This window comes from Uranotaenia lowii, chromosome 1 (genome assembly GCF_029784155.1).
Source record: "Uranotaenia lowii strain MFRU-FL chromosome 1, ASM2978415v1, whole genome shotgun sequence".
Taxonomy (NCBI): Eukaryota; Metazoa; Arthropoda; class Insecta; order Diptera; family Culicidae; genus Uranotaenia; species Uranotaenia lowii.
The window spans coordinates 98195282-98207436 of record NC_073691.1 but is presented as its reverse complement, the minus strand read 5'-3'; positions in this window follow the sequence as shown (position 1 = coordinate 98207436).

The window sequence follows — 12155 nt, the reverse complement described above, 5'->3', positions numbered from 1 at the left end:
CATGTACCGGGTCAGCCAAAGCAGCCGCCCGCTCACGATATGCGGAGCTGGAAAAGGCAGTTAGACGAGCTTGTAGACGAGACAAGAGAGCCTGGACAAACTCCCTAGCCGAAGAGGGAGAAAGTGCCGCTGCCAATGGAGATATCCGATTACTTTATGACATCTCTCGCCGCCTCAGTGGTGCTAGGACTAATGCAAGAATGCCGCTAAAAGACCGAGCAGGTCAGTTATTGATCGATCGAACAGATCAGCTCAAACGATGGACTGAGCACTTCGAACAACTCTTCCGAGTCACGAATAGCGATGGCCAACAGAACCCTCAGCTTGATGCGCCAACAGTAAGTCGCATAAATGGCTTCAACTCGGAAGCGCCTTCGCTGGCTGAAATAGAAGCGGCAATCAAAAACATGAAATCTAACAAAGCACCTGGGATCGATTGCATCCCTGCTGAAATGCTGAAAGCCGACCCTACCCTGTCAGCACAAATGTTGCACCGTCTTTTCGCTGACATCTGGGATACTGCAACATTTCCGGCCGACTGGATGCAGGGTATCCTCGTAAAGGTCCCGAAGAAAGGAGACCCGACAGAGTGCGGTAACTGGCGAGGCATAACTTTGATCTGTATAACCCTCAAAGTACTCTGCAAAGTGATCCTGAACAGGATCCAGGAGAAAATCAACGCTACACTCCGACGGCAACAAGCTAGATTCCGATCCGGACGATCATGTGTGGACCACATCACAACGCTACGAATAATACTGGAACAAATCAACGAATTCCAGGACTCCCTTCTGCTGGTGTTCGTTGATTTCGAAAAAGCATTTGACCGACTGAACCATGAAAACATCTGGGCGGCTCTAAGGCGACGGGGGGTCCCAGAGAAACTAGTCCATCTCATCGAAGCACAGTACGAGGCATTTTCGTGCAAGGTCTTGCACGACGGTGTCTTGTCCGATCCAATCCCGGTAACTGCTGGAGTGAGACAAGGATGTATCTTATCACCGCTACTTTTACTAATCGTAATGGACGAGATTCTGACTGGATCGATTGACTGTGCACCGAACCGAGGATTACCGTGGAATCCTTCAACAATGGAGCAACTGAACGACCTTGACCTGGCTGATGATATTGTATTGCTCGCCCAAACACAACCGAACATGCAGAGCAAACTCGACGACGACGACGACGACGAAGTAGTTGTAAACCGCTGCCTGCGGAATATCATCCGCGCTTGATGGCCTGGCAACTGGATCTCAAATGAGGAACTACATCGCCGGTGTCATCAAAGGCCGCTAGAAATCGAGATTCGGGAACGTAAGTGGAGATGGATTGGGCACACGCTGCGAAAAGATGAAAACGAGAAGGTCATCGAAGAAGAGGCAGACCCAGAAACTCGTGGCGGCGAAGTCTAGCCGCTGAAATCCGAACTGTCGACGAGAATCTTGACTGGGACCGGGTGAAGACGCTGGCCCCGGATCGTCAACAGTGGAGGTCTTTTACCACGGCCTATGCACTGGAGGATCGGCGCGGGATCATTAAGTAAAAGTAAGTATAGAACTGACTGATGAGGCGAAGAAATTACCACCAGTTCGAATTAACCCTTTTCCCACATCACCTCAACGACAACAACAAATAAACACCGAACTAGATAGAATGCTAGAAGTCGGTATAATTGAGAGATCATACAGTGATTGGGCTCTCAGATTAGTTCCGGTAGACAAACGGGATGGTTCGGTTCGCCTGTGCTTAGACGCGCGCAAACTGAATGAAAGAACCGTTCGGGACTCCTACCCACTTTCTCACGCGGACCGTATACTCAGTAGACTTGGCCCCTGCAAGTACATTTCGACCATAGATCTTTCACAGGCTTTTTACAAATACCACTACATCCCAAGTTGAAAAAGTATACGGCCTTTTCCGTACTGGGTCGTGGGCTGTTCCAGTTCCGTCGGGCTCCTTTTGGTACTGTTAACTGTCCTGCCAGCCTTTCGAGACTGATGGATAGGGTACTGGGGTCCGGCGTGCTGGAACCGAACGTATTTGTCTATCTAGACGACATCATAGTCGTTAGCGATCCGTTCGAGGAGCACCTACGGTTCCTTCAAGAAGTGGCATCACGGCCAAGCCAGGCAAACCTGTCAATCAACCTGGATAAGTCTAATTTTTGTATCAAAGAAGTCCCATATCTGAGGTATATATTGACCCACGACGGTCTTCGCCCAAATCCAGATAGAGTAGAAGCTATTTTGAACATAGTCCAACCCACCACGCTTAGGTCATTAAGAAGATTCCTAGGGATGTGCAACTACTATAAGAGGTTCATAGCCAACTATAGCGAAGTTGTACAACCCCTAACGGAACTTCTTAAGGACAAAGCTAAGTCAGTGAAGTGGAACGATAAGGCAGAAGGGGCTGATAATTGCACCCATTCTTAAAAATTCTGATTTCAGCAAACCTTTCGATATCCACTGCGACGCTAGTGATATTGCAATTGCGGGTGTATTGACACAGTCACATGAGGGGGTGGATATGCCCATCGCCTATTTCTCCCAAAAGATGGGGGAGCCCAGCAACGCTATTTTGCAACAGAAAAAGAAGCACTAGCCGTCTTGAATTCGATTCAGAAGTTCCGCTGTTATGTGGAGGGTACTGCATTCACGGTCTACACAGATGCCTCGGCCCTTACATACATTCTTCGAAGTAGCTGGCGTACCTCGTCAAGGCTCTGTCGCTGGAGCATTGAGTTGCAACGCCATGACATGCAGGTTAAACCCCGGCGAGGCGTAGACAACGTGGTACCTGACATGTTATCCCGGTCGATTGAGGTCCTCACTGCTCCAGTGACAGGCCAAGACTGGTATAGCAAAGTATACAAAGGGGTGCAGGAAGAACCCGAACGCTATAAAGATTCCTCCATTGAGAAAAACGTCTTAAAAAAGTTAGTTTCCTCTCAAAACGAGTCGTTAGACTACCGGTTTAGCTGGAAGATATGTGTTCCACCGGAACACCGAGAAAAAGTCCTCGTCCAAGAGCATGATGACTCTCTGCACCTTGGGATCGATAAAACGATCGCCAACATCAAAAAGAAGTACTACTGACCTAAACTCGCACAAGATGTCAGTACTCATGTTCGACGATGTTCGATTTGCCTACAATGCACAGTGGTGCAGAACATCAATCTGGCTGTACGAAATTAATAGCGCCCAGGAATGAAGAGATAGATATTTGATGTCTTCAGCAACATTGTTCAGTTTTACATGGAGCATGTTATAGTACGAAAATTTTTGCCGAGGGGTCCACCGATAGCGAGATAAAAATGCTAACTTTCTTGTTTTTCAAATTAGGGCTTTGATGTCTTCGACAAAGTTGTTTATCTGATCAAAATACATAAGTTTGTTGAATATGTCAAAATCCTATCACATCACCCTCAGCTTTTACAGTCAAAGTAAAAAAAAAATCTTGAAAAAACAGTTTTTTGAACCTGACACGTTGTAGATTGGATAAAATTCGCTGTCTTTGAAACAAAGTTGGAACAAGCCACGATCTACATTTGTCTCATACACTATGATGGGTTTAGAAGTTACTGAAACTCTATAGAAAGCATTTAGTGTATTTTATTGGCAATTTTGGAAGGCTCGTCCATCGAAAAGTGCATATTTCGCAACACCCCCTTTTTTGAGATTATTTTTGATGACAAGCGGAACCAATTCCATTTGAAATTAGAGCGGAAATCGGTGGAACTAATAGAGAAGATTGGTTTTTGGATACAGTTACTTGGAACCAGTTGAAACAGTTATATTTTAGTGACAAAATTCTATTATTCTTTATATGATATCAAATACTAATTTTGTACTCTACCAAATTTAACAGATAAGTTCCATTCATTTATTTTGGGGTTTAAATGATTTGAAAAATCGAATTTAAATGTCTTTTAATCAAACAAAATATATAAAAAGATAACTGCAACATCAGCCTCCAACGAGACCGGTCGCTTTCGTTTTCGGTCCTCGTTAAACAAAGGCTATTGTTTTTCGAACTAAAAGTATAAAGTGAGAGTGGCGCGATGAGTCCATCGCCGGGTGAACCCCCCGATAGGACAATACCAACATGGATGGATCCACAGGACCTGCACGGACGATTATATTACTTGACCCTGAAAGCTGCAGATGGACATAAACTTCCACAAAACCCATTTTTGATTGGGCGATCCGTGGAACAGAAAGCGGGAGGAAAAATTGACGGCGCGTTCTTCGAGAAAAAACATGAGTGGTATGTGCTGAAGTGTAGGAGTAAAGACCAGGTTAAAGAATTGGCAAAATTAACTTGTTTGACTGATGGCACTCCGATCATTATCGGACGCCATCCCAGTTTAAACAAACGCAAATGTGTTGTTACTTGCCACGAAGCCCTAGAAATGGAAGAAAAAGTGTTGTTGGATGAGTTGTCGCCCCAAAAAGTGATTGACGTGCGCAGAATAACCAAAAAAACACCCACTGGAATAATTGGTACATCTACACTGATACTAACTATCAGTAGTACCGTCATTCCGGAATTTATCCACTTTGGATTTCTCCGAGTGCGAACTCGGTTGTACTACCCGCTGCCCCTACACTGTAAATTTTTGCCTCGGTTTCCAGCAAAAAAAATTGCTGGAAACGTTCAGCAATCCAAATTTTTGCTGGAAACCAGCAATCGATTTTCTTATTGCTGGATTTTTCAGCATTCGGTTGTGTTCTTGTCATTTTTGCTGGAAAATCAGCAATCGGTTTTCAAATTGCTGGACTTTCCAGCAATTGGTCTAGTTTGCTGGAAAAACAGCAATCGAGTTGTCAAATTGGAGAGTCTGTTTGTTTTTGTACGCTGAAGCAAGGTGAGACTCTTTTTCACGAATTTTGTTTATGTTAATACTATTTTTTTATTTTCCTCTATATTCTAGCAACCAGACATCAAGTCAAGGGTGAGTTTGTATTGGAAAATGGATTTATTAGATTCATGAAAAGAATTAATCAAATCTCTATATCAGGTGGCGGATGATTATCACATTGGCACAAAGCTGCCACCCCGGAGGCGGTGTTAATATATTCACAGATAATATATTGACAAAACATATATCTCTGCTAATTCATTTAATTCATAATAAAAAAAATGGAAGAAAACAAATGTTGTTTATTACTTATCATGTGCACAGCCATTTTCGATATTTAAATTTGAATTGAAATATAAATTTGATACCAAATTCAGCCGAATGCTATGATAGAAATAGCTGGTTTCCAGCAATCTGGATTGCTGATTTCCAGCAATTTGAATTGCTGGAAACCAGCATTGATGTTTACTGATTTTTTCAGCAATCGATATTGCTGGAAATTTTGCTGGAAAGTCAGCGGGACAAAAACCAGCAAAATTTTGCTGGTTTCCAGCAAAAAAAAATTTGCTGTGTACTGTGTAGGAACTTGTAACGTTTGTTGATCAAAATTAAGTATTTTGGCTATAAGCACCCAGAATATGAGAAATAATATTGAGCGTGTGGAGCTATTAGGAACAGAAAACGACAGTGCATCGATAATGCAGGCAGCGCCGTCAAGAAAATTTCGGCACGCTGCACAAATTTCAAGTCAAAAACGGTCACAGGATGACGATGACAGCTGTCAGAAAACGGACGAAGGCGAGCACATTTATTTTTTCATTGGAACGCACCACACGGGTTGCGAAAGTGCGCGGCAACAAAATTTAAAAAGAAACGAGCGCGAAGCAGCCATTTCATCCATCGCGTTGCGGAACGACAAACCCGACGGAAAAAACCCTCTAGGAGGGCAATTCCGACTTGTCGGCTCCATCGAGGAACCGCTCGCGTCCAAGCTTGAGCCAGCAGCGCGAAAACGGAAAACCCTCCTAGAGGGTTTTTCTTTTCATTCCTCGATTTCGCGTTTTCGGCAATCGAATTGTCGCCGCCCGATTGGGATTCGGGCATCTTCCGGATCTGTAGCTGGCAGAAGCTGAGCCGCACCATCGGCTCAAAGTTATTTGTTCGGTCGAGCTAGGACCGCTTTTACTCATCCGAGTTATCGGTGTTGGCCCATTCGGTGGCTGGTGCCTCTTCCGATAAGCAGTGGTCGAACCGAACGTCGCGCTGGGCGCGATTCGAGTATCAAGTGGCAAGGTGGAAAGGCGCATCGGAACACAATCTGGTACGTTGGATTCGGGCATTCTCCGGATCTCTGCTTGGCTGAAACTGAGCAGCATCATCGGCTCAAAAACCATTTGTTCGGTCGAGCGAGGACCGCTTTCATTCGCCCGAGTTGTCGGTGTTGGCCGATTCAGTGGCTGGTGCCTAATCCGACAAGCAGTCGTCGAACTGAACGTCGTGCCGGGCGGGAATCGAAAATCGTCCGGAGAAGGTGTTGCAGAAATCTAAAGGGGCCTGACAGGTGCCCCATTAGTGCATCAAGTGGGTCAAACTCATCGTGCCCTGTGGTCATCTGACCGTCCTTCTGCGCACAGACTGCTCGCGAATGCTTTGTCTGGGTGCGAGCATTGTAATTCCGGTTCCGACGCTGCAGCTAACGTCGCTTGGAGGATTCCAGGCATTTGGGTTCCAAGGAACAAGTGCCATGAAAGGAAGGAGGAACGAGGAATTCGGGACGCTGGTGCGCATCGGCATGCCAACGAGATGCCCTGGCGCATATTCCGTGCAGCGATATCACCGTGTGAGCAGCTCAATGTAAGTAACCCATTTTCTCCATTATTCTGGGGTGCTCGGCATTAAGCCATTAACATCAGCCGACTCATAAAATTTTGTTTATTCTTTGTTGTGGCCACAGATTGCGCCACTTACCATTCGAGGGTCTCACTCGCTACATTGGCGCCCAACGTAAATGTAACCTATCACTGAACCATCCACATTAAATGTTTCAGTTACTTTGAAGATTAGTTCGGGAATTATTGAAGTTTTTTGATACAGTTTTGTGGCGTTCTGCTTAATTTGTGTGACTTTTGAGATTTTGTCGCACGTTATAATTAGTTACCACTACCATAAGTTATTAGTTCATTTAAACAACACTATGGATCCTTCTTGTCTAACGGAGGAAGAGATCAATTATGAATTGGCTCTGAGGCACATTCCACGGCTCACTTCTATCAATCGCCGTGCAAGAGCAGTTCGATTACGTGCATTAATGCAAGAAGATGAAATTAGAGGAAGATTTTATGAAGATTCGTCTCACGTCATGGACGTTGAGCAAAATATTAATACATGCCAACGCGCAATGCGCGAACTTCTACCTGAAATTGAAAACGCATTCAAGAGAAGCGATTTGGACTTTATTCGCCAAACTCGTTCTCGCTTGATTCACTACCGAAACAGACTAGACATAATTGAAGCTCCTAATAAATTGTCAGATACTTTTTCAACGCTGTCTCTTCTCGTACAATTCACGCTCGAAGATATTGACGACGCGCTCGGGAGAAAAAACAAACGTGCTGCTAAATCTGTCAACACGAATAGTGCAATTAATGTGAGTGATCCACCAGATGTCAGGGAGGAAGCTGAAGCAGTAGCAGATGAAGCAACGGCGAACGAAGGAGGAAGGCCAGTCAGAAGTACCGGAGCGATTCCAAGGACGATCTCGCAAGCTAACTCGTCAGGTGCTTTTCGAGGTTTCGATCAAAACGGGAACGAACCGAGCATCAGCTCTTCTTTCAACGCTTCGCAACGCTCTGCAGCTTTTCCGGTTCAAGCTAGCCGAAGCTTACAGGATTCTGCCACAGCTAGAGCACCGAGAATGGACATCAGGGGACGCGGTACAGCAGCAGCTAGTTCAAGTCTTGGGCAGCAACACAACGACATTGCTGACTGGAATCATTGGGAGCCGCGGAACGCACAACGATCGAGGCAGCCGCACACTAAAGCCACATTAGGTTTTGGTGTCGGTGATACTCCACCACCACCTTACCGGGTTCCAAGATTCGATGCGGGTGAAGACAACGCTCGAGCTGAATACGACCGTTTGCGGGAAGAAATTTTGGCTGATTTGTGGCAACAAGGCTACGGCAGACAACACACAACTCCAGAAAACAATTTTGCTTCTGGCGAGGATCGAAGAACGAAAGCAATTCACAACTGGCGGCTACAGTACGAATTTAGGGGATGAATAACACGAGAGTGTTAAAATCCCAGAAAAACAAAAAACAAAAAAAAAACGGCTACAGTACGAAGGCGAAACGGATGGAGTTTCTCTGAATACGTTCCTGCTGCAAGTTGAAACCTTTGCGAACTCGGAAGACATTCCAGGAGAGCTGATTTTAAAGAACATCAAGCATTTCCTAAAGGGCGATGCTCTGCGATGGTACGTCAGCGCCTTCCGTCGTGGGAGTATTCGGACTTGGTCAACATTCAAAGCAGAAATCCGAAAGCACTTCCTTCCGAGCAACTATTCATACGTCGTTCGGGTAGAAGCTTATCACCGTCTTCAAGGAGAAGATGAGCCGTTCAGCAACTTTTATCAAGATATCGACATGCTTTTCAGTCACGTCCAGCCGCCGATGGCAGAGGAAGAGAAGCTGTTCATCATCAAAAAGAACGTCAACTCTACGTATGCAGCTATTGCCGCCGCACAGCACACTCGAACAGTCTATCAGCTAGTGGAGGCGTGCAAAGAATTCGACGACTTCAACAGACTTCAGCAGAATATGCGGCGCATGACAGTGCCTCACAACGCGCTGATAGAACCAACGTTAGCAACGCCAGCACCAACGCGTCAACACAGGACGGCGATGCAGAACCAACGCTATAGTCGCGTCAACGTGATGGAGGCGAATGCAGCTCAACAGGCGAAGTTGGAAGCAGCGCAGATGGAGTGTGAAGCAACCATGTCGGAGGAACGAAGCGACAGTACAGACAGCAAAATCGAGATGCTAATACAGCAGGTAGACGCTTTACGCATGAAGTTTGATCGCAACGAAGGAGCAACTAGATCGCAAAACCACAACCAGAACATCGTTCAGCCGCAGCAACCAAGAGAGGTCAGGGACGCAAATAGGCAACGTCAGGCAGACAACGTATGCTGGAACTGCGACGAAGCTGGTCACCGCTTTACGGATTGCAGAAAGCCTCAAGCCATTCTATTCTGTTATCGTTGTGGGCAGAAGGGCTATTCACTCCGAAGTTGTCCATCTTGTCAACACCGATCGGGAAACGCGCAGGCGGGGACTCAACCACAGAGGGAGCAGAATCCTCGCACTATGTAGACAATCCCTCAAGCATTCCAGAATTTCGTCAAATCAACACGCTTATCATCAATTTAGAAAACGACAACAGACCGCACGCCGTTGTAGACGTTTTAGGCGAGCAGATGACTGGATTGTTAGACAGTGGCGCAAACTGTTCGCTTCTCGGTGGTCGTTTGGTGGAAGTAGTCAACCGGTTAGGACTTCGTAAAACAGCTTTGGTTGGAGGAATCCAGACAGCTGATGGTACTCAGCATCGTTGTGAATCCTTTGTTAGGCTTCCGATTGCATACAACGGAAAAAATGAAACGGTTCCAGTGATTCTTCTTCCTTCGTTACCAGATTGTCTCATCCTCGGGATGAATTTCTGGAATACCTTCGGGGTGCAAGCCATTTGTAGCACCGTTAAAGCTGACATCGCCGAACAGGTCGAGGAGTCGGAGAGAATGAAGCCACTTAGCAAGCAGCAGCAGGAGATTCTAGCGAAGACGATTCAACTGTTTCCTGTAGCCGAAGACGGAAAGCTGGGAAGAACCGACATGTATAGCCATCGGATTGACATCGGTGAAGCCAAGCCTAGGAAGCAGCGGTTTTATCAAATGTCGAAGTATGTACTTGAAGAGGTGAATAAAGAGGTGGATCGAATGATACAGCTGGATGTCATCGAGGAAGCTCGTTTCTCACCCTGGAATAACCCGTTAGTAGCTGTAAAAAAGAAGAACGGTAGTTATCGTGTTTGCCTAGACGCAAGGCATTTGAACAGCATCATGACGAATGAAGGCTACCCAATTCCACAAATCTCAGCGATCGTGAACAACTTGGGTGGATGTACATACATTTCTTCGATAGACCTCAAGGACGCGTTTTGGCAGCTGCCGCTGGAAGAGAACTCTAGGCCGTTTACAGCGTTCACCGTGCCGCAACGTGGACACTTCCAGTTTAAGGTAGTTCCCTTTGGACTTTGTACAGCTAGCCAAGCGTTAGCTAGGTTGATGACATACTTGTTCGCGGATCTAGAGCCACAGGTGTTTCACTATCTGGATGACATCATCATCTGTTCGCGCTCTTTTGACGAGCACATTACGACGCTGGAGGAAGTCGCTGCCAGACTGCGACGCGCCAAGCTGACGATATCGAAGGAGAAATCGAAGTTTTGTAGAGCGGAGATGAAATATCTTGGGTATGTACTCAACGAAAGGGGTTGGAACGTTGACGATGACAAGATCAAGTGTATTGTGCAGTTCCCGATACCGACGTCACGCAAGGAAGTCCAGAGGTTCCTGGGATTGTGCAACTGGTACCGCAGATTCATCGGGGATTTCTCCAAGATCGCTACTCCACTAACCGAGCTAACGAAGGCGAAAACAAAGTTCCAGTGGTCGGAGAAGGCGGAAGACGCATTCCTTAAGTTGAAGTCAGCATTAGTCTCGGCACCTGTACTAGCCATGCCAGACTACACTAAACCATTCTCCATCGCGTGTGACGCCAGCGACGTAGCGATAGGCGCAGTGCTGACGCAGGAGTGGGAAGGTCAAGAGCATCCAGTCTGCTATTTCTCGCAGAAACTATCGTCATCGGAAAGGAAGTACTCAGTCACCGAGAGAGAGTGCCTTGCGGTGATTCGGGCGATTGAGAAGTTTAGAGGGTACGTGGAGGGCGTTCGTTTCGTCGTCTTCTGCGATCACGCCGCTCTAAGCTACCTAAAGCAGATGAAAAACCCGACGGCATTGATGAGCCGCTGGTTGTTACGCCTGAATGCCTTCGACTTTGAAATCAAGTACCGGAAAGGATCTATCAACGTTGTTCCAGATGCTCTTTCAAGGATCGCCACTGCCACGGTGTTCACGGTTTCTACAGTTCAGGACGCCTGGTACACAAAATTGGTTGAACGTGTCGAGAAGGAAGGAGGAAAGTTCCCAGATTTCCGGCTAGTCAGTGGCGAGCTCTTCAAGAATTGCCTAGTCAAGGATGAGGTTGGAGCAACGACACACCGTTGGAAGAAGGTGGTGCCAACAGAAAAGAGAGCTGAGGTCATCCAGAAATTCCACGATTCGGCTTCTGCAGCACACCTAGGGTTCCGGAAGACTTGGTTGAAGGTTCAAGCTCACTTCTACTGGCCGAAGATGATGCAGGACGTAGCGAAATACGTAAAGGGTTGCGACACTTGCAAGGCGTGCAAATCACCGACCACAACGTTGATGCCGAGTATGGGAGCCATGAAACCAGCAAAACTTCCTTGGGAACTCATCTCAGTGGACTTTGTAGGCCCGTTCACTCGTTCCAAAGCTGGCAACACGGTGATGCTGGTAGTCGTTGATTGGGTGACGAAGTATGTGATTGCGCATCCGATGCGATCGGCAGATGCAGCGAAGATGGTCGAGTTTTTGGAGCAGCAGATCTTCCTGAAGTTTTCCAGACCTCGGATCGTTTTATCAGACAATGGGAAGCAGTTCTTGTCGGCATCGTTCAAAGCACTACTAGCCAAGCACAAAATATCCCACATGCAGACCGCTTTCTATTGCCCGATGGTCAATAATGCAGAGAGGGTCAATAGAGTATTGATCACCTGTATCCGTTCGCTTCTGGAGGAGGATCATCGTGCTTGGGACGAGAATCTACCAGCTATTCTAGCCGCGATTAACAGCGCAAGACATGACGTTACCGGTGTGAGCCCGCACATGGCAAACTTCGGCCGTGAACTCATTCTCTACACGGACCTGTATGATCAGCAGCACCTCAACACTTCCGACGATCCGAAGGTTGCCCAGGATCTACGCATTTCTACTATCAACCGTATCCAGCAGTTCGTGGTGAAGAAGATTCGGAGCAATTACGACAAGTCTAAGCAGCGTTACGATCTGAGAAAGCGATCGGTGAATTTCCAGGTTGGAGATGTAGTTTGGCGAAGATCGTTCACGTTATCATCGAAGGTC